The 20,269-nt window shown below is 43.3% G+C and overlaps 1 protein-coding gene across 2 annotated transcripts in view; it reads right to left on the bottom strand.

The window, feature by feature from the left end:
* PIWIL4 (piwi like RNA-mediated gene silencing 4) overlaps nt 1–20,269 on the bottom strand; it is a 524,721-nt gene that overhangs the window by 122,142 nt on the left and 382,310 nt on the right. The window lies entirely within an intron of this gene.

Consider the following 20,269-nt stretch of genomic DNA (forward strand, 5'->3'; position numbering starts at 1 on the left):
GCAATGCTAGTGGCTAATAAGCCGCTAGACTGCTTTTACAAGCAGTGGGATTGGGCTCTCCCGTCCCACTAGGGAACCTGATAATGCAGCTGGTGGCTCCGTCAGCTGACCATAGAGCTGATCATAGATCAGAACGGCCCCAAGCATCTCTATGGCCTAAAAACCAGAAGCTATACTGGATATGTATTTGGTTTCGCTGTATATAAACAGCGCCATTTGGAAATTGGTAAAGCATCTTATCACACGGATCTTGGAGTGGTCAGATGCTTTGAGAGCAGAGGAGAGAACTAGGGTCTAATGGACCCAATTTAAAAAAAAAGGGAAAAAAAGAGTACCTGTCACTACCTATTGCTATCATAGGGGATATTTACATTATCTGTGATAACAATAAAAAAAAAAAAATGAAAGGAACAGTGTAAAAATAAAATAAAAAAGCAAACTAAATAAATAAATAAATAAATAGAAAGCACCCCTTCCCCCCTTACTCGCGCACAAAGGCGAATGCAAGAGTCGGTATCATGTCATATGTAAACAGGAACTGCACCATGCATACTCTGCATAAGATCATCTTTTATATTTTATCAAACATTTGGGTAATATAGTGTGTTTTAGTGCATTCAAAATCAAAAAAGTGTTTTTTTTCCAAAAAAATTGCTTTTGAAAAGTCGCTGCTCAAATACTGTGTAAAAAATAAATGCAAAACCCACCATTCTAATCTGTAGGACCTTTGCTTTAAAAAATATGTTTGGGGGTTGAGAGTAATTTTCTCGCAAGAAAAAAAAAATATATATATTGGCACCCCAAGCTATTTGCCGGTAGGCATGTTGAGTCCATGGAATATTTTATATTTTGCCACAAGTTTCGCAAATATTACAATATTATTTTTTTTTCACAAAATTGTCACTAAATTATATATTGCTCAACCACGCCATAGGCATATGTGAAATTACACCCCTAAATACATTCTGCTGCTCTCCCTGAGTACGGGGATATCACGTGTAGGACTTTTTGGGAGACTAGCCATATACAGGACCCCAGTAAACCAAGTACCGCCTTCAGGCTTTCTAATGACATAAAATGGTGATTTCACTCCTCACTACCTGTTGGAATTGAACATGAATTAATGTTATAAATCTAAAGTTTCTAAACATCTGTTTGTACAACCAAGCTCAGCCATATTGACACTTGCAATCCCACACGTTTAAAAGGTATAGAGGAATGTGGCACCAAACAGAATCTGCATAGCAAAAGGAGTTCTCTTCAGCCCACCTGGTGTGCACGAAGCTTCAAATAGATTGATGACAATGATGACTCCGATCTGTCTGTGAGGACAAAAGATGGGCCTAATGAGCAGGAAGGGCGTCGGAAATCGAATCACAAATGTGACCCCAGTTAGAGCAGTTGCAATTCATGGACAAACACTGCCCCCCAGAGGCCAACTATGGCAGGACGGTCAGAGATATTTAGCCTGGGGGAAGAGACGTCCCAGAGACACCGATTCGTCCACAGGCAAAGGGGGGTGGGCAATGGGATGTGGTGTGTTTAGCAAAAAGGGAATGATTGAAGAGATTTTTCTCTCACTCCACCATGAGGACAGCCATGAGGATCTGCTAAGTATTGCTTGTATTGTATTCTAATTGTATGCTATGTACTCTTGTAATTTCTATTGATACCTTATGTAAGCTTTCTTATTTCTTTGGGAAATAAATGAGATTTGATTGATTTTAGACCATGTGTTTGGTTTCATAGCTAATTGTTGTAGTATTGTGATATTAACGATAGCATGTGCTCAGAGTGTTAATAGACTAACCAATCTATAGGGACTAGACAAATTAATACATAACTGATAATAATAATAATAGTGTTATCTATCGGTTACTTCACTACCTATCACAGATTCCGAGACCCTGAAATGTCCAGATAGCACAAAACCCACCTCCAAATGACCCCATTTTGGAAACTAGATACCCCAAGGTATTTGCCAAGAGGCATGGTGAGTATTCTGCAGCTCTCATTTGTTAGAAAATGAAGAAAGAAAAGGAAATTTATTTTTTTATTTTTTCAATTTTCAAAACTTTGTGACAAAAAGCGAGATCTGCAAAATACTCAACATACCTCTCAGCAAATATCTTGGGGTGTCTACTTTCTAAATTGGAGTAATTTGGTGGTAATTTGAGCAATATATACTTTCATTGACAACTTTTTTTAAACATCTTTTTTTTTTCATTTTTAAATTACTTATGACAAAAAATAAAATATTCAATATCAGCAAATTCCTTGTCTACTTTTCAAAATTGCGTCATTGGGGGGGTGTCTTGGTGTACTGCCCTGCCATTTTAGTACCTCAAAAAATGAGCTAGGCAGTCAAACTAAAAGCTGCGTTAATTAGAGGAAAATGAACCTTAGTTTGTAGACGCTATAACTTTTGCGCAATCCAATAAAATATGAATAAAATGGAGTTTATTTTTTTACAGCAAAAAAAAGTAGAAAATATCATTTGCTTTCAAAATTATCAGTCTTTTTTGTTTATATTGCAAAAAATAAAAACTACAAAGGTGATCAAATACCACCAAAAGAAAGCTCTATTTGTGGGAAAAAAAGGTTGCAAACTTTGTTTGAGTACAGCATTTAATGACCAAGCAATTACCAGTTAAAACAGCGCAGTGCCAAACTGCACAAAAAGCTCTGGTCAGGAAGGGGATAAATCCTTCCCGGGCTGAAGTGGTTAAAAAGAAGACTATGCAAACAAGTTATACATATGCAAACAAGAAATGCTGTTAATCCCCGATGTTTCAGTTTATTTCTTCACATTAAAAAGGATAGAGCGGAAACACAGCAACAGATGCAAGAAACATCATAAGATCTTCCCAAGTGACTGAGGATTTAACTTGCAGCCTTTGTCTAATAGCTAATCCTATGAGTCAGTCAGGATCTGTGTGAATGGGACAATGTGGTGCACGGATACCTATCCCACAGAGGCGCTGCTAAATACTCAGGCAAGCTGCACAGAGATTTTCCAACAAAGAAAAACTAATAGGGTGAAAGCGATATCATGGAACCACTGAAGATGAGAACGCAACAAAGAACCACTGAAAAAGGAATAGAAAGACAGCTGACTTTGTACGATGGGCTTAAACCAGAGTAAAATCAGTCATGGCCTACAGTATATGATTGGGGATCTGCAAGTGTGTCAACACTATTTGAAGACTTTAACATGAAAAATAAAAAACCTTCTACTCACCCATACTGTTGTTATTTATTCCAAAGAGCAAAAAAAAAAAAAAAAATATATATATATATATATATATATATATATATATATATATACACATACATATATATATATATATATATATATATATATATGTATACACATACATACCTACACACTATATTACCAAAGGTATTGGGAAGCCTGCCTTTACACACACATGAACTTTAATGGCACCCCAGTCTTAGTCCGTAATGTTCAAAATTGAGTTGGCCCACCCTTTGCAGCTATAACAGCTTCAACTCTTCTAGGAAGGCTTTCCACAAGGTTTAGGAGTGTGTCTATGGGAATGTTTGAACATTCTTCCAGAAGCGCATTTGTAGGGTCAGGCGCTGATGTTGGATGAGAAGGCCTGGCTACCAGTCTCCGGTCTAATTCATCCCAAAGGTGTTCTATCGGGTTGAAGTCAGGACTCTGTGCAGGCCAGTCAAGTTCCTCCACCCGAAACTCGCTCATCCATGTCTTTATGGACCTTGCTTTGTGCACTAGTGCAGAGTCATGTTGGAACAGGAAGGAGCCATCCCCAAACTGTTCCCACAAAGCAGGGAGCATGAAATTCTCTGAAATGTCTTAGTATGCTGACGTCTTAAGAGTTTACTTCAGTGGTACTAAGGGGCCAAGCCCAACCCCTGATAAAATAGGATTTTTGTACTCACCGTAAAATTATTTTCTCTGAAATTCATAGACGGACACATCACCTTTAATCTTGACCTTAGGGCTGTATCGCCACCTCCAGGAGAGGACTAGGCAGAACACGTAAAAACAGCAAATTTGCACAGTACCGCCCAGGGGGCAGTCCTACTGGCTATAGCCCCTCACTCTGCTTCCAGCAGCTCAGTTTGTCAAAAATACAGTACAAACATAAATAGGAGGGGTGGGTGCTGTGTCCGTCAATGAACTTCAGAAAAAAGGATTTTACGGTGAGTACAAAAATCCTATTTTCTCTTTAGTTCATTGTCGGACACAGCACCTTTAATCTTGACTTTAGGAACGTCCCCAAGCAGTGTCAAAAAACGAGGGATGGGAAAGGCAAAAAAATAAACTCCACCCATAGCAAAAAACTCTTCAGAGGAGTTGCAACCTTAAACTGCCGCCTGCAAAACCTTGCGGCCGAAACATGTATCCGAAGATGCGCTCACGTCAACCTTGTACGATTTAGTGAAAGCGTGAGTGTATGACCATGTCGCCGCCTTACACATCTGGGAAACAGACGATTGATGTCGGAAAGCCCAGGAGGCACCAATTGCCCTGGTAGAATGTACCATGAAAGGAGGACGCCCGCCCCCTTATGGCATAAGCCTGAACCATGATCTGTCTGCTCCGCTGAGAAATGGTGGCCGTCAAGACCGCTAAGCCATTCTTCGGACCAGCCACCGATACAAACAGCGACTCCGACCTCCGGAAGGGAGCTGTAAGAGACAGATACACCCGCAGAGTCCAGACCACATCCAAAGAATGCAAAGCAACCTCCTTGGGATGGGATGGCCGAGGACATAAGGACGGAAGCACAATGTCCTCATTTAGATGAAAGGCCAAAACAACCTTTGGAAGAAATGAAGGCTTCTTGTGGAGGATCTTGCATGACAAGGCCGCCAACTCAGAAACCCTCCTGGTAGATGTACTAGCCACTAGAAAGACAACTTTCTGTGAGTATCAGTAAGGGAATCTCCCTGTTTTCAAACAGCGGTTTCTGAAACACCAGATTCAAATCTCACGGAGCAGCGGTGGTCGAACTGGAGGGGCCACATCTTGAACCCCCTGAACAAACGTACTCACCAATGAATGAGTCGCCAAAGGTCACTGAAAAAAGACAGCCAAAGCTGATATCTGCCCCTTAATGATGATTAAGGCAAGTTTCTGATCCACTCCTTGCTGCAAAAGCAGCAGGATCCTGGAAACTGAATATGTACGCGGACGCCATTTCCTCATACATGGAGATGTAGGCCTTCCACGTACGATGATAAATCTTCTGGGAAGAGGCCTTCCATGCCCTCAGCATTGTCGAGATTACCGAATCCGACAGTCCTCGATCCCTTAGCCATGCTGTTAAAACCAGCGACGGTGAGCAGGATGAAGTATTGGACCTTGCGACAGAAGGTCCTTTCCGCATTGGCAGCCGCCAAGGAAGATCCATCACCATTCTGACTATTTTGGACTGGGGCAAAGGTATAAATCAGCCGATAATGCCCCCATGGAGCCACCAACGCCTCTGTACCTTCCATTTGAGCCGAGAGGCCAAGAGATCCACATCCGGCGGGCACCACCGCAGGCAAATGAACCAAAACACTTCCGGATGTAGTGACCATTCTTCCTGGTCCAGCAACTGACTGAGGTAGTCCGCCTGACAGTTTTCTATGCCCAGAATGTACACAGCAGACAGAGACCCGGCACGCGCCGCTCTGCCCACTGTAGGATGGGAGAGACCTCCAGCGCTGTAGCTGAGCTCTTTGTCCCGGTCATATGTGTGCCCCAGAGCATATAACACATCGGCCACCCCTGGGATTAGACAGGGCATGTCGTGGCCAACCCAGCGCGTAGCTAAGGTCTATTCACGCTCGATGGCCAGGCTGGGGAGACTACCAGGATCTAGATTATCCAGCTTGTTACCCAGCCCAGCTGTTGATTGTACATCACAGTAATCAAAAAGCAGCAAAAAGAAAAAAAAAATCCAAGGACCAATGGTACCCACAGGGGGCCAGGTCCTCCTATAATAGGCAGAAAAAAAACTGAGCTGTTGGAAGCAGAGTGAGGGGTTATTGCCAGTAGGACCGCCCCCTGGGCGGTACTGTGCAATTTTGCCATTTTTACATGTTCTGCCTAGTCCTCTCCTGAAGGTAGCGATATAACCCTAAGGTCAAGATTAAAGGTGCTGTGTCTGTCAATGAACAAAAGAGAAAAAAAACCCACACCAAAATAACCCTGTGCACAAAACATTCTCATTCGGGGAAGGTTCTGTGGAAAAAGAAAAACGCAGGAGGAAGCTGACAACGCCGCATATAATGGTGACACGCCAAATTCTGTTAAGAAGGATGAGAGCCAGAAAACAGGCAGGAACGTCTGTCATCTCACACCAGAGAGTGGAATCAATCAGGACAACAGAGATTGTATTCCCAAACCGCCGAGCTCGGTGCCGGTCACCAGTAATCCCAGTAAAGGTCCAGTAGATGCTGCAGAGCCCGAGGACTTCGCGTCTTCAATCACAACCCTCACCAAATGTGAAGTGACCGACCCCCAGAAGGCTCAAACCTCGATATGGACTTCAGCAGACACCCCCTTTTAGGACTTCTCTTTGGAGAAGACCTCCAGTTATGTTGCCCTCCGGAGGACACCCATGCGGTCGCTCTTTATCTGCAGCTACTGCAGAAAGAGTTGTCCCTGTAAATCTGCATTTACAGGGACAAACCGTCATGCAGGCTCCACCGGTATCATCCACTTTGCTGGAAGGAGATAGTTTGAGGCTCAGTGGCCCCTGTGAGTCCAGGAAGTATTACGCCAAACCAGCATGGGATACAGGGGCAAAAATGAAGTAATCGGAAGGGATGCAAGTCGAGGCTGGAACTGAGGAATGCAGGCTACGTGCTCGGAGCTCACAGCTCCTTCTACTTCTACACACTCGGATGCAGCTTAAATGGAAGAGCACAAGAATCTGTGGCTGTGGGAGCCAGGGGATCAACATCACATTAAAGCGGGGTTCCACACTAAAGTGGAACTTCCGCTCATCGGAACCCTCCCCCCCTCCGGTGTCACAATTGGCACCTTTCAGGGGGGAGAGGGGTGCAGATACCTGTCTAAGACAGGTATTTGCACCCACTTCCGGGCATAGACTCCCACGGGAGTCTATGTCTCTTCCTGTCCCTGCGCATTGTCTGCTGGGACACACACGTGTCCCAGAGACAGCGCGGACAATTCCTATTCCGCTGCGCAACTCGCGCATGCGCAGTATGGAACCTGGAAGTGAAGCCGCAACGCTTCACTTCTGGATTCCCTCACCCAGAATGGCGGCGGCAGCAGCCGAGAGCCGAGCGATCGATCGGCCTCGGCTGCCGACATCGCTGGATCCTGGGACAGGTGAGTGTCTATTTATTAAAAGTCAGCAGCTGCAGTATTTGTACCTGCTGGCTTTTAATAATTTTTTTCACAGTGAAATCCCTCTTTAACCAGTTCCCGACTAGCGCACGACCAGTGGACCTGTGAGTCCGGTCGCGGGTCCTGCGGACTCGAACGTCGTGGGGGGATGCCGTTGTAAGCAGCATCTCCCCATTCTGCCTAGCAACTAGTGACACTGATCTCTGCTTCCTGTGTTTGGTGCAGAGATCAGTGTTCACTAACACACAGCCCAGACCCCCCACCCCCCCCCCCCCCCCACACAGTTAGTAACATGCCCCTAGGAACACTTAACTCCTACACTGCCACCCTCTGGTTAACCCCTTCACTGCCAGTGTGATTTACACAGGAATCAGTGCATTTGTATAGCACTGATTGCTGTATAAATGACAATGGTCCCAAAAATTAGTCAAAAATGTCCGATGTATCTGCCATAATGTCGCAGTCACAATAAAAATCGCTGAACGCCGCCATTACTAAAAAAAAAAAATTATAATAAAAATGCCATAAAAATATCCCATATTTTTTAAACACTATAAATTTTGCGCAAACCAACCAATAAACTCTTATTGCGATTTTTTTTTACCAAAAATATGTAGAAGAATACGTATCGGCCTAAACTGAGGAAATAAATGTTTTTTTTTTATATATTTTTGGGGATATTTATTATAGCAAAAAGTGAAAAAGAATGCGTTTTTTTTTCAAAATTGACGCGCTTTTTTGTTTGTAGCGCAAAAAATAAAAACCGCAGGGGTGATCAAATACCACCAAAAGAAAGCTCTATTTGTGGGGAATAAAAAGGACATCAATTTTGTTTGGGAGCCATGTCACAGGACCGTGCAATTGTCAGTTACAGTGACGCAGTGCCGAATCGCAAAAAGTGGTCTGGTCATTGGCCTGCAAAATGGTCCGGTCTGAAAGTGGTTAAATGAACTAAAAAAACATAAAATGTTCTAAAGAAAAAAACTCTGGAGGAAATGTTAAGATAAAATATATATATTTATATATACAGTGCCTTGCGAAAGTATTCGGCCCCCTTGAACTTTTCAACCTTTTGCCACATTTCAGGCTTCAAACATAAAGATATAATATTTTTATTTTTTGTGAAGAATCACCAACAAGTGGGACACAATTGTGAAGTGGAACTAAATCTATTGGATATTTTAAACTTTTTTAGCAAATAAAAAACTGAAAAGTGGTGCGTGCAAAATTATTCGGCCCCTTTACTTTCAGTGCAGCAAACTCACTCCAGAAGTTCAGCGAGGATCTCTGAATGATCCAATGTTGTCCTAAATGACTGATGGTGATAAATAGAATCCACCTGTGTGTAATCAAGTCTCTGTATAAATGCACCTGCTCTGTGATAGTCTCAGGGTTCTGTTGAAAGCGCAGAGAGCATCATGAAGACCAAGGAACACACCAGGCAGGTCCGTAATACTGTTGTGGAGAAGTTTAAAGCTGGATTTGGATACAAAAAGATTTCCCAAGCTTTAAACATCCCAAGGAGCACTGTGCAAGCGTTCATTTTGAAATGGAAGGAGTATCAGACCACTGCAAATCTACCAAGACCTGGCCGTCCCTCTAAACTTTCAGCTCAGACAAGGAGAAGACTGATCAGAGATGCAGCCAAGAGGCCCATGATCACTCTGGATGAACTGCAGAGAACTACAGCTGAGGTGGGAGAGTCTGTCCATAGGACAACAATCAGTCGTACACTGCACAAATCTGGCCTTTATGGAAGAGTGGCAAGAAGAAAGCCATTTCTCAAAGATATCCATAAAAAGTCTTGTCTAAAGTTTGCCACAAGCCACCTGGGAGACACACCAAACATGTGGAAGAAGGTGCTCTGGTCAGATTAAACCAAAATCCAACTTTTTGCCCACAATGCAAAACGATATGTTTGGCGTAAAAGCAACACAGCTCATCACCCTCAACACACCATCCCCACTGTCAAACATGGTGGTGGCAGCATCATGGTTTGGGCCTGCTTTTCTTCAGCAGGGACAGGGAAGATGGTTAAAATTGAGGGGAAGATGGATGCAGCCAAATACAGGACCATTCTGGATGAAAACCTGTTGGAGTCTGCAAAAGACCTCAAACTGGGACGGAGATTTATCTTCCAACAAGACAATGATCCTAAACATACAGCAAAATCTACAAAGGAATGGTTCACAAATAAACGTATCCAGGTGTTAGAATGGCCAAGTCAAAGTCCAGACCTGAATCCAATCGAGAATCTGTGGAAAGAGAAATTGCTGTTCACAAACGCTCTCCATCCAACCTCACTGAGCTCGAGCTGTTTTGCAAGGAAGAATGGGCAAGAATTTCAGTCTCTCGATGTGCAAAACTAATAGAGACATACCCCAAGCGACTTGCAGCTGTAATCGCAGCAAAAGGTGGCTCTACAAAGTATTAACGCAAGGGGGTCGAATAATTTTGCACGCCCCACTTTTCATTTTTTTATTAGTTAAAAAAGTTTCAAAAATCCAAGATTTCGTTCCACTTCACAATTGTGTCCCACTTGTTGGTGATTCTTCACAAACAATACAAATTTTATATCTTTATGTTTGAAGCCTGAAATGTGGCAAAAGGTTGAAAAGTTCAAGGAGGCCGAATACTTTCGCAAGGCACTGTGTGTGTATATATATATATATATATATATATATATATATATATATATATATATATATATATATATATATATATGTATATATATATATAAAATAAATTAAAGTTTTTGAGACTCATATGTTAACCGCTTGCCGACCAGCCACTGCAGTTTTACTGCGGCAGAATGGCACGGCTGGGCGAAAGGATGTTATCTTACGTCGCTTTGCCTTTTGGCCACTAGGGGTGCATGCCCGACCCCAATGCGAGTGCCCGGTGGGTGCAATGACCGCTGGTCTCCCGCGAACGCTCGTGACAGAGCAAGAACCGGGATCTGGGTGTGTAAACGGGAGAGGAAACAGATTGTGTACATGCTATGTATGAACACCGATCTGTCTCTCCTCCTAGACAGTCCCATCCCCCCACAGTTAGAGGTAGGGAACACAGTTAACCCCTTGATCACCCCCTAGTGTTAACCCCTTCCCTGCCACTGACATTTACACTGTAATCAGTGCATTTTTAGAGCACTGATCATTGTATAATTGTCAATGTCAACAATTGTCAATAATGTCATAATGTCATAGTCCCGATAAAAATCATAGATCGCTGCTAAAAAAAATAATAAAAATGCCATAAATCTATCCCCTATTTTGTAGACGCTATAACTTTTGCGCAAACAAACCAATATACGCGTATTGCGATTTTTTTTTTTACCAAAAATAGGTAGAATAAACATCGGCCTAAACGTTGGAAAATATTTTTTGGGGATAAAAAATGTGGGATATTTATTATAGCAAAAAGTAAAAGATGTGTTTTTTTCAAAATTGTCGCTCTTCTTTTGTTTATAGCGCAAAAATAAAAACTGCAGAGGCGATCAAATACCACCAAAATAAAGATGTATTTGTGTGTGTGGGGGGGGCGGGGGGCGCGAAATGACATCAATTTTGTTTGGGTACAGCTCTGCACGACCGCGCAATTGTCAGTTAAAGCGACGCAGTGCCAAATCGCTAAATAAAATGGCCTGGTCATTGAGCAGCAAAATCTTCCGGCCTGAAGTGGTTAATAAATAATGTAAAATGTTCTTTTTGTAAAAAATGGATCAATATTTAGGCAAAATATGGAAAACCATAGAACCGGATATTTCAGGGTCCTAGATACAATCTCACAAAAATGAGTACACCCCTCACATTTTTGTAAATATTTTATTGTATCTTTTCATGTGACAACACTGAAGAAATTACACTTTGCTACAATGTAAAGTAGTGAGTATACAGCTTGTATAAATTTGATGTTCCCTCAAAATAACTCAACACACCATTAACGTCTAAACCACTGGCAACAAAAGATGAGTACACCCCTAAGTGAAAATGTCCAAATTGGGCCCAAAGTGTCAATATTTTGTGTGGCCACCATTATTTTCCATCACTGTCTTAACCCTAAGTCAGGCTGGGTAGAAGATCAGCGGAGACTGACTGGGCAGTAGAAAGAAAATCAGTGGAGACGGGTGGTCGGGCTGCAGACACAAGATCAGTAGAGAGCTGCAGGCAGAAAATCCAGGACAACTGGCATAGCACTGGTACATTGACAAAGGTGCAGGACTTTTGGAATGTTTATAAAGTGAAATGTCTTTGGAACGGGGTGGGGTCTTTATTTTGGGATATACATTGTTTCTGGACTATTTATAGGCCCTTTCTGATTTTCTGAGGTAAGATACCTTTTCCTCCCTTTTTGTCCCTCCCCACATTCCTCTTCCACTCCCACTTGCCCTCTTTTTCACATATCCCTCTATCACTCCCCCCTTTCCTTCTCGTTCCTTCCCCGTTCTCTCTTTCTTTTCTTTCTCCCTAGGATTTATTTTTTTACATTTTTATCAAGTTCACCTTTACACTATTACTATATATAGTTGTGCTCATAAGTTTACATACCCTGGCAAAACGTATAATTTCTTGGCCATTTTTTAGAGCATATGAATGATAACACAAAAACTCTTCTTTCACTGATGGTTAGTGTTTGGCTGAAGCCATTTATTATCAATCTACTGTGTTTATTTCTTTTAAATCATAATCACAACAGACATTACTCAAATGACCCTGATCAAAAGTTTACATAATCCAGTTCTTAATTCCATGTATTGCCCCCTTTAATATCAATGACAGCTTGAAGTCTTTTGTGGTATTTGTGGATGAGGCTCTTTATCTTCTCAGATGGTAAAGATGCCCATTCCTCTTGGCAAAAAGCCTCCAGTTCTTGTAAATTCTTGCATGAACTGCAAGTTAGAGATCTCCCTAGAGTGGCTCAATGATATTGAGGTCAGAAGACTCAGATGGCCACTCCAGAACCTTCACTTTATTCTGCTGTAGCCAATGACAAGTCGACTTGGCCTTGTGTTTTGGATCATTGTCATGCTGGAATGTCCAAGTATGCCCCATGCACAGCTTCCTGGCTGATGCAACTGTTCCTCCAGTATTTTTTGATAACATACTACATTAATCTTGCCATCAATTTAGACCACATTCCCTGTGCCTGCCTTTGTAGCTCACACATGTCCAAAACATCAGAAATCCACCACTGTGTTTCACAGTAGCAATGGTGTACAAAAAGCTCAATATTGGTCTCATCACTGCAAATGACTTTGTGCCAAAATGTTTGAGGCTTGTCTCTGTGCTGTTTGGCGGATTGTAAGTGGGATACTTTGTGGCAGTTGCGTAGCAATGGCTTTCTTCTGGTGACTCAACCATGCAGCCCATCTTTCTTCAAGTGCCTCCTTATTGTGCATCTTGAAACAGCCACACCACATGTTTTCAGAGAGTCCTGTATTTCACCTGAAGTTATTTGTGGGTTTATCTTTGCATCCTGAACAATTTTCCTGCCAGTTGTGGCTGAAATTTTAGTTGGTCTACCTGACCTTGGTTTGGCTTCAACAGAACCCCTCATTTTCCACTTCTTGATTAGAGTTTGAACACTGCTGATTGGCATTCTCAATTCCTTGGATATCTTTTTCTATCACTTTCCTGTTTTATGCAGTTCAACTACCTTTTACTGCAGATTCTTTGACAATTATTTTGCTTTCCCCATGACTCAGAATCCAGAAACGTCTGTGCAGCACTGGATGAAAGATGCAAGGGTCTGTCAGGAGTCCAGAAACTCAGCAGATTTTTCAGTATGTTCCCCCAATACGCCTTTTAATTTAGGTATGTTAATAGAATTTGCATGTATATATTTTGGTATAGTAAACTTGCCCTCCTTGTTTACCCTTCTCACCCATGGTATGGCATGATGCATACAACAGGCTCTGTTATTATTGTCAAAATAACATGACTCAGTGAGTTTTTAGTCTTTTTGGGAATAAAAATATTTGTTGATGTTTACTTATTTGTATCTCTTATTAATAATATGCTTGTATATCATTACAGTGCATGTACAAATTTAGGCTTCCATTTAAGGCCCTGATGAAGTGGGATTTCCGGCGAAACTTGTAGGCCACCTTCTTTGACTCTTCAGTCAGGACCAGCACCTCCTAGACATGTCAACAGTAACTGTGGTTTTAACCAATTGCACTTTGATACTTTCTAATGCAGCCATTTGTTAGATGGAAAATAAAGATTTGTTTACTCTTTAAGTTGTTTGGCATGCCTATTTATTAGACCCTGCAGGGTACACACAAAGTCTCACCTAATTTTGCTTTCATTTGTATGGTGATAATACTAGTTTGATGGATGCTGATGATGAATCACACTGGATGGAAAACTGGACCTCGAGCATTCTGGTCTGAAACAGGAACATGGTCCAACTGTATTCACACTGGAACTGGCAGAGGATCTTGTTCAACAATGGTTGAGGCAGGAGTAGAAAGTGACAGAATTTTCTGGGTTGAGAAAAACTTCAGTTTATTTTTTAGTTTTGGACACTGGCATCCTGCAGGTGATTGCAGGGCCCTGATCAGGTTGTTCTGTTGGTGGGAATGCTGGAAAATAAGCAAGAAGCTGTCAGAACAAGGTAGAAGTGACAGGAGAAATACCACGGGCTATGGAGAGAGATTTCAGACAACTGATTACAGGGATTGTACTGCAAGTGTGAGCGATAACAGACAAATGTAAAGCAGTGTACTGATACAGGCATACCCAACTTTTAAGTACACAATGGGGTTTATATACTAAAGCTGAAAAGTGCAAAATCAAACTCATGTCAGCATAGAAACCAATGAGCTTCCATGTTTTGTTACAAAAGCTTAATTGAACAAGCTGGGGTTAGAAGCTCATTGGATTCTATGCAGAAGTGAGCCTGATTTTGCACTTTTCAGTTTTAGTAAATAAACCCCATTGTGTACTTAAACGTGGGGCATTCCTGTATAGGATTGGAAGTAAAATGTACTGAATTGCAGCTGTGGTCACTGTGGGTAAAGGAGATGAATATATTTAGAAAGTTGGTGTCAAGAGACAGAAATGGATTGAAGTAAATGTGAACGGTGGCAGGGGGTGATATGTCTGACCAAGCTTGTAATATAGCACTGTTACATAGGAGGAGGTCACATGCTCCACCATATAAGAAAGTGCCAGATATTCTAATCAGCTAAAGCCAAAGATGGAGCAGTTTAGGAGCACTGGAAAATTTAGTGCCATAGGTGTGGAGTGGGGGAGTTGGGGGGGGGGGCTTTGCACAAACGCTGTCATCTTGCCCTGAATTGGAAAAGTGGCAATGTGTAATAAGATGCCCAAACCTCCTCACTTCTGTAGCATCCAGCTTTAGACACTGAAATACAGAACCGGCAACTGATCAGACATAAACTATAGAAGTCACTGGACTGCTATAGTCCAACCATTAGCTGATTTTGTGAATGGAGTGGCCTTGCTGACCCCCCCACCCCCCGTGACGGTGGGCAGTGGATCCTCTAACACACCCATTGTCACTTTTTAAAAATCAGTGCAGCTGTCATTCGTTCATACGGATCTGTGCATGAAAAAAGTCCCATCTGTGACTGTGGAAGACATTTTGCAGTTTTCAATGGCCTGTGAGGACCTTGATGAGCACCCTAGTAGTCCGTTCACTCTTCCTGCAGCTCTGAAACTGACAGCCCGTAGAGAGGTTACATAGTTTGTAAGTTTGAATAAAGACAATAGTCCATCCAGTTCAACCTGTGTAGGTGTATGTGTGTCAGTGTCTATAATTATTTTCCATATCCCTGTATGTTGTGTTCATTAAGATGCACATCCAAGAGTATATTAAAAATATCCATACTTCCCGCTGCCACCACCAATTGTAAATCGCTATCATGTCCCCTCTCAAGTGTCTCTTCACCAGCGAGAATAAATTTAGTGCTTGTAGTCGTTCCTCGTAATTAAGGTTGTCCAGGCCCCTTATTCATTGTGTTGCCCTTCTTTGGATGCTCTCCAGTTCCAGCCCGGCCCTTCTGAGAACTGGTGACCAGAACTGGACAGAGTATTCCAGATGTGGCCTAACCAGAGGTTTATATAGTGGTAGGTTTTTAATTTTATCCCTGGAGTATATCCCCTTTTCTATGCATGCTAAAATGCTGCCGGCCTTGGTAGCAGCAGCTTGACATTGTATGCTATTGCCATCTGTCATCTACTAGGACCCTCAGATCTTTCTCCAGCCTTGATTCCCCCAGCGGTTCTCCCCCTAGTGAGTAGTTTGAACTTATGTTTTTTGTCTCCAAGTGCATTACTTTACATTATTCCATATTAAACCTCATTTGCCATGTAGTTGCCCACTCCATTATTTTGTTCAGGTCTTTCTGTAAAAGTTCTATATCCTGATGTGAAGTTATTGCACTGCTAATTTTTGTGTAGGTCTCAAAAACTGAGATTGAGATATTTATCCTATGCTCTTTATCATTAATGAATAAATTGAATAGCACTGGTCCCAAGACAGAACCATGGGGTACCCCACTTACCCCTCCAGAGCAGAGTACACATTATTTATCACCACCCTTTAGACACGTCCCTGTAACCAATTTTTTACCAAAGAATAAACTTCATGGTCCATACCCTCAGACCTCAGTTTGTAGATGAAGGGCTTATGGTGACCCATATCAAATGCTTTTGCAAAATCCAGAAGTATGGGCTCAGAGCTGTAGGAAGAGTCTGCAAGGGGACTGACATTGCACCCGCAATTCACTGATCATGGAAGCAATGCTCTACAGGTTACTGTGCAAAAAAAATTAAACACATTATTTTCTTGCAAAAATATGTGCATTTATAATTTGTTTCACAAAGGTGAATGAATCCTTTAAAGTGGTTCTAAAGTCAAAACATTTTGTTACCTTAATACATTCCCTGCATTAGGGGAAAGAATAGAATTTTTGTACTCACCGTAAAATCCTTTTCTCTGTAGTTCACTGACTGACACAGCTCTGTTACTTACACTATTGGGTTGTTAGGCCACCTTCAGGAGAGGACTAGGCAGAACATGTTAACATATACAAAACAAACTGAAATTTCTATTTCCGCCCAAGGGGCGGTCCCTTCAGTAACAACCCTCCAGTCTGCATCCTGCAGCATCAGTACATCAACAAGCAGTATAATGTAAAAAATAGGAGGGGAGGGTGCTGTGTCAGTCAGTGAACTACAGAGAAAAGGATTTTACGGTGAGTACAAAAAGCCACCAGCGCGTCTGACGTGTCTGCCAAAGGATCTCTTCTCCTGGACACGAATCTTGGCACCTTCCGATTGAGACTGGAAGCCAGGAGATCCATGTCTGGTGTGCCCCATCGCAAGCATAGGAACCTGAACACCTCCGGATGCAACGAACACTTTCCTGGGTCCAGCATCTGGCGACTTAGGTAGTCCGCCTGCCAGTTTTCCACTCCCAGGATGTAACTGGCCGATAGGGCCGGTACATGTCTCTCTGCCCACTGAAGGATGTGAGCCACCTCCCGTGCTGCAGCCGAGCTTCTTGTCCCTCCTTGATGATTGACATATGCCTCCGCCGTGGCGTTGTCTGACTGGATCCTGATCGGATGCCCTCAAAGTGTAATTGACCATGCGGAGAGGCATACCCCGATCACTCGTAGCTCGAGCACATTGATCTGCAACTTGGATTCCTCCTCCGACCAGAGGCCCTGGCTCGACTGTACCCCCAGTACTCCACCCCAGCTGGTCAGGCTGGCGTCCGTTGTGATCACTGTCTAATGTAGAGGTAGGAACGACTTCCCGGACTGAAGTGCCAGGGATTTCAACCACCAGAGTAGGGAGTCCCTGACTGACTGGCTCACCTGAATCTGCTGATCCAGGGATAAAGGAGTTTTATCCCATTTTGTCAAGCTCTCCTTCTGCAAGACTCTGGTATGAAACTGTGCGTACGGTACCGCCTCGAAGGAGGCCACCATGAGCCCCAGGACTCGCATGCAGCAGAGTAGCGATGACCACCTGTGGTTCATCAACAGTTTTACCATGGCTCTGAGAGTCTGCAGCTTGTCTCTCGCTTCCACGGAGTCCAGCAGTAAGCCTAGGTACTCCAAACGCTGAGTGGGTATGAGCACCAATTTTTTTAGCTTCAACAGCCACCCAATTTCTTTAACCCTCCTTTAATTCTGAAGCGGAAGATGCTCTCGGGAGGAGATCGTCTAGGTAACCTACGATCGTGATCCTGCGTTGTCGCAGCAAAGCAAAAATTGGAGCCAATACCTTGGTAAAGACTCAGGGAGCTGATGCCAAGCCAAAGGGGAGAGTCACAAACTGGTAGTGGGCGTCCCTGACTGCAAATCGCAGAAACTTCTGATCCCGTAGTTATATAGGTATGTGCAGGTACGCATCCTGGATGTCCAAGGACGCCAGGAAGTTCTCTTGATGGAGTGCAGCGACAAGTGAGCAAACTGATTCCATTCTGAACCTCTGTACTTTTATAAAGCAGCTGAGGGCTTTTAGGGGACTACAAACAGATTGGAGTAGAATCCCTGGAATGTTTACGGCTCCGGAACAGGTACTATCACCTCGTGACTCAGCAGGTCCCTTACCGCACCCTTTAGGGCCTCCCGCGAGCCATGAGTAAGGGTATGCTGGAGGGGAAGAATCTGTTTAGTGGCCAAGAGAGGAACTCTCTCTCTCTCCAGAGGAAATCAGTTTGGAGACCCATGTGTCAGATAGCCGAGAGGCCTACCGGGCTGCAAACTCCCAAAGGCAACCCCCCACCCATGAGACAGGCAGGGGCAAACCTTCATGTGGAGTCCTTAAGGGCAGGAGTCTCCTCTATCGGGATCGTGGTTACTTTATTTAACCTGGACAGTGGGGGGTCCACAACCAGAGGAGCCGGCCATTTTTTGAGAAGGCTCTCCTCAAAGGGGTAACGCACCGCCATATATTTTGGGACCGAACATTCCTTGTATATGAACTTATCAAAAATAAGTCAGTTATGGAAACACCTTAGGTGCACGGGCTGGCTTACGGGACTCAAATGGACCCCTACCTCAGCAGAGGAAGCTGCTGTGTCCTTAATTTTCAGGGTATCACGCACAGCTGTGATAAGTGCTCCAACCAGCGCTTTGTCGCGCGCGGGCCCGGACTCATTCTCACTGTCCGATCGGTACTGGTAAGCGTCATCTGAAACAGAGCAGGGGTCACGATCCTCAGGGGGGCCTTAGTCTGCATCAGAGCTCTCCCCAGGGGATGGGGAGGGGGGTGGGGGCTGCTTTTTACCACCTTTGCGCTCACGCACTGCCTCCATCTAGGCAATGATCGTGTTAAGGACCGCCGACAAAGTGTCCAGAAAATGGCGGCAAACAGCGCTACAGCGATCAGCAGACACAGACCTCCTGACACCCAGGGGAGAGACAACAGCCACCCAGGGCACAGCCTCCCAGTGGAACCCCCCACCCAAGATGAGAGCCCCCCCAGGGGGCCCCTGTCTATGTGGCGTGGCACGCACACCGCTCAGCAGCCCATGCAGCATCCCCCTCGGTGGGGAAGATAGGGACAGGGAGAGAAGAGAGGGACCCCCCAAATAAATCTCCCAGATGGTCTAAGTAAAGGAGCTGTGTCAGTCAGTGAACATAAGAGAAAAATGTTCAACTACCATCTCTCCCCTCCCTGACACTTATCTGTCTCGTCTCACCAATCTACCTGTCCCCGGCTACAGCACCAATGTCCTCTCTTCCTAGTCTAACAGGAGAAACAGCCAGCAGACAGGCTCCTGCTACTGTCAGTCTATGGGGGAGAGTTACTAAAACTGGTGCAGGTGTGCATGGTAGCCAATTATATTTTAACCTCAGTTTGTTCAATGAAGCTTTGGCAATATAACCTGGAAGCTGATTGGTTTCTATGCAGAAGTGAGCCTAATTTTGCACTCTCCAGCTTTAGTAAATAAACCCCTATGTCTTTGGATACACACAAACTGGATCATGAGTGTCCACGTACGGGTGCCACCTTAGCAGCTGGCTTTCTGAGAAGGCACTATGAGGAGCGGACAATGATATCAGGGGGGACTACAGAAGAAGCGATAAGAGTATATATTCTCAATATTGTTGCACAAAGCAGGTAAGTATAACTTCTTTTTAATTTTAAGATAAACAATTGCCTGTAGAATCACTTTAAGGCCTAGAGTTTGTGATTACGGAATCTCCAACTGCACCAAAACTATTTGAAGGATTTAAAAGGCACATATTGTTGTCTTATATATTCAAAACAGTTAATAGGTTCACGTTATAGAAAATATATATTTACTATACAAATACACACACTGGAATTTAGGGATGTGGAAAAAGTTCCACAATTACTCATCTAATAAAAAAGTAAAAATTTTGCTGTTAGACATGTCAAAAGCTTAAATGATGTCAGTTAACTGAAATGGTGCTTTTTAACCACTTGCTTACTGGGCACTTAAACCCCCCTCAGTCCCAGACCAATTTTCAGCTTTCAGCGCTGATGCACTTTGAATGACAATTGCGCGGGCATACAACATTGTACCCAAATTAAATTTTTATCATTTTTTTCCCCACAAATAGAGCTTTCTTTTGGTGGTATTTAATTACAGCTGGGAGTTTTATTTTTTGCTAAACAAACAAAAAAAGATGCAAAAAAAAAAAAAATCATGTTTAATAGTTTGTTATAAAATTTAGCAAACAGGTCATTTTTCTCCTTCATTGAAGTGCGCTGATGAGGCGGCACTGATAGGCTGCACTGGTGGGCACTGATAGGCTGCATTGGTGGGCACTGATAGGCTGCATTGGTGGGCACTGATAGGCTGCACTGGTGGACACTGATAGGCATAGTTAAGGCGGCACTAATAGGCACAGATAAGGCGGCACCGATGGGCACAGATAAGGCGGCACTGATG

Source organism: Lithobates pipiens, unplaced genomic scaffold (assembly GCF_037356315.1).
Source record: "Lithobates pipiens isolate NorthernLeopardFrog02 unplaced genomic scaffold, aLitPip1_a1.2 Scaffold_17, whole genome shotgun sequence".
NCBI lineage: Eukaryota > Metazoa > Chordata > Amphibia > Anura > Ranidae > Lithobates > Lithobates pipiens.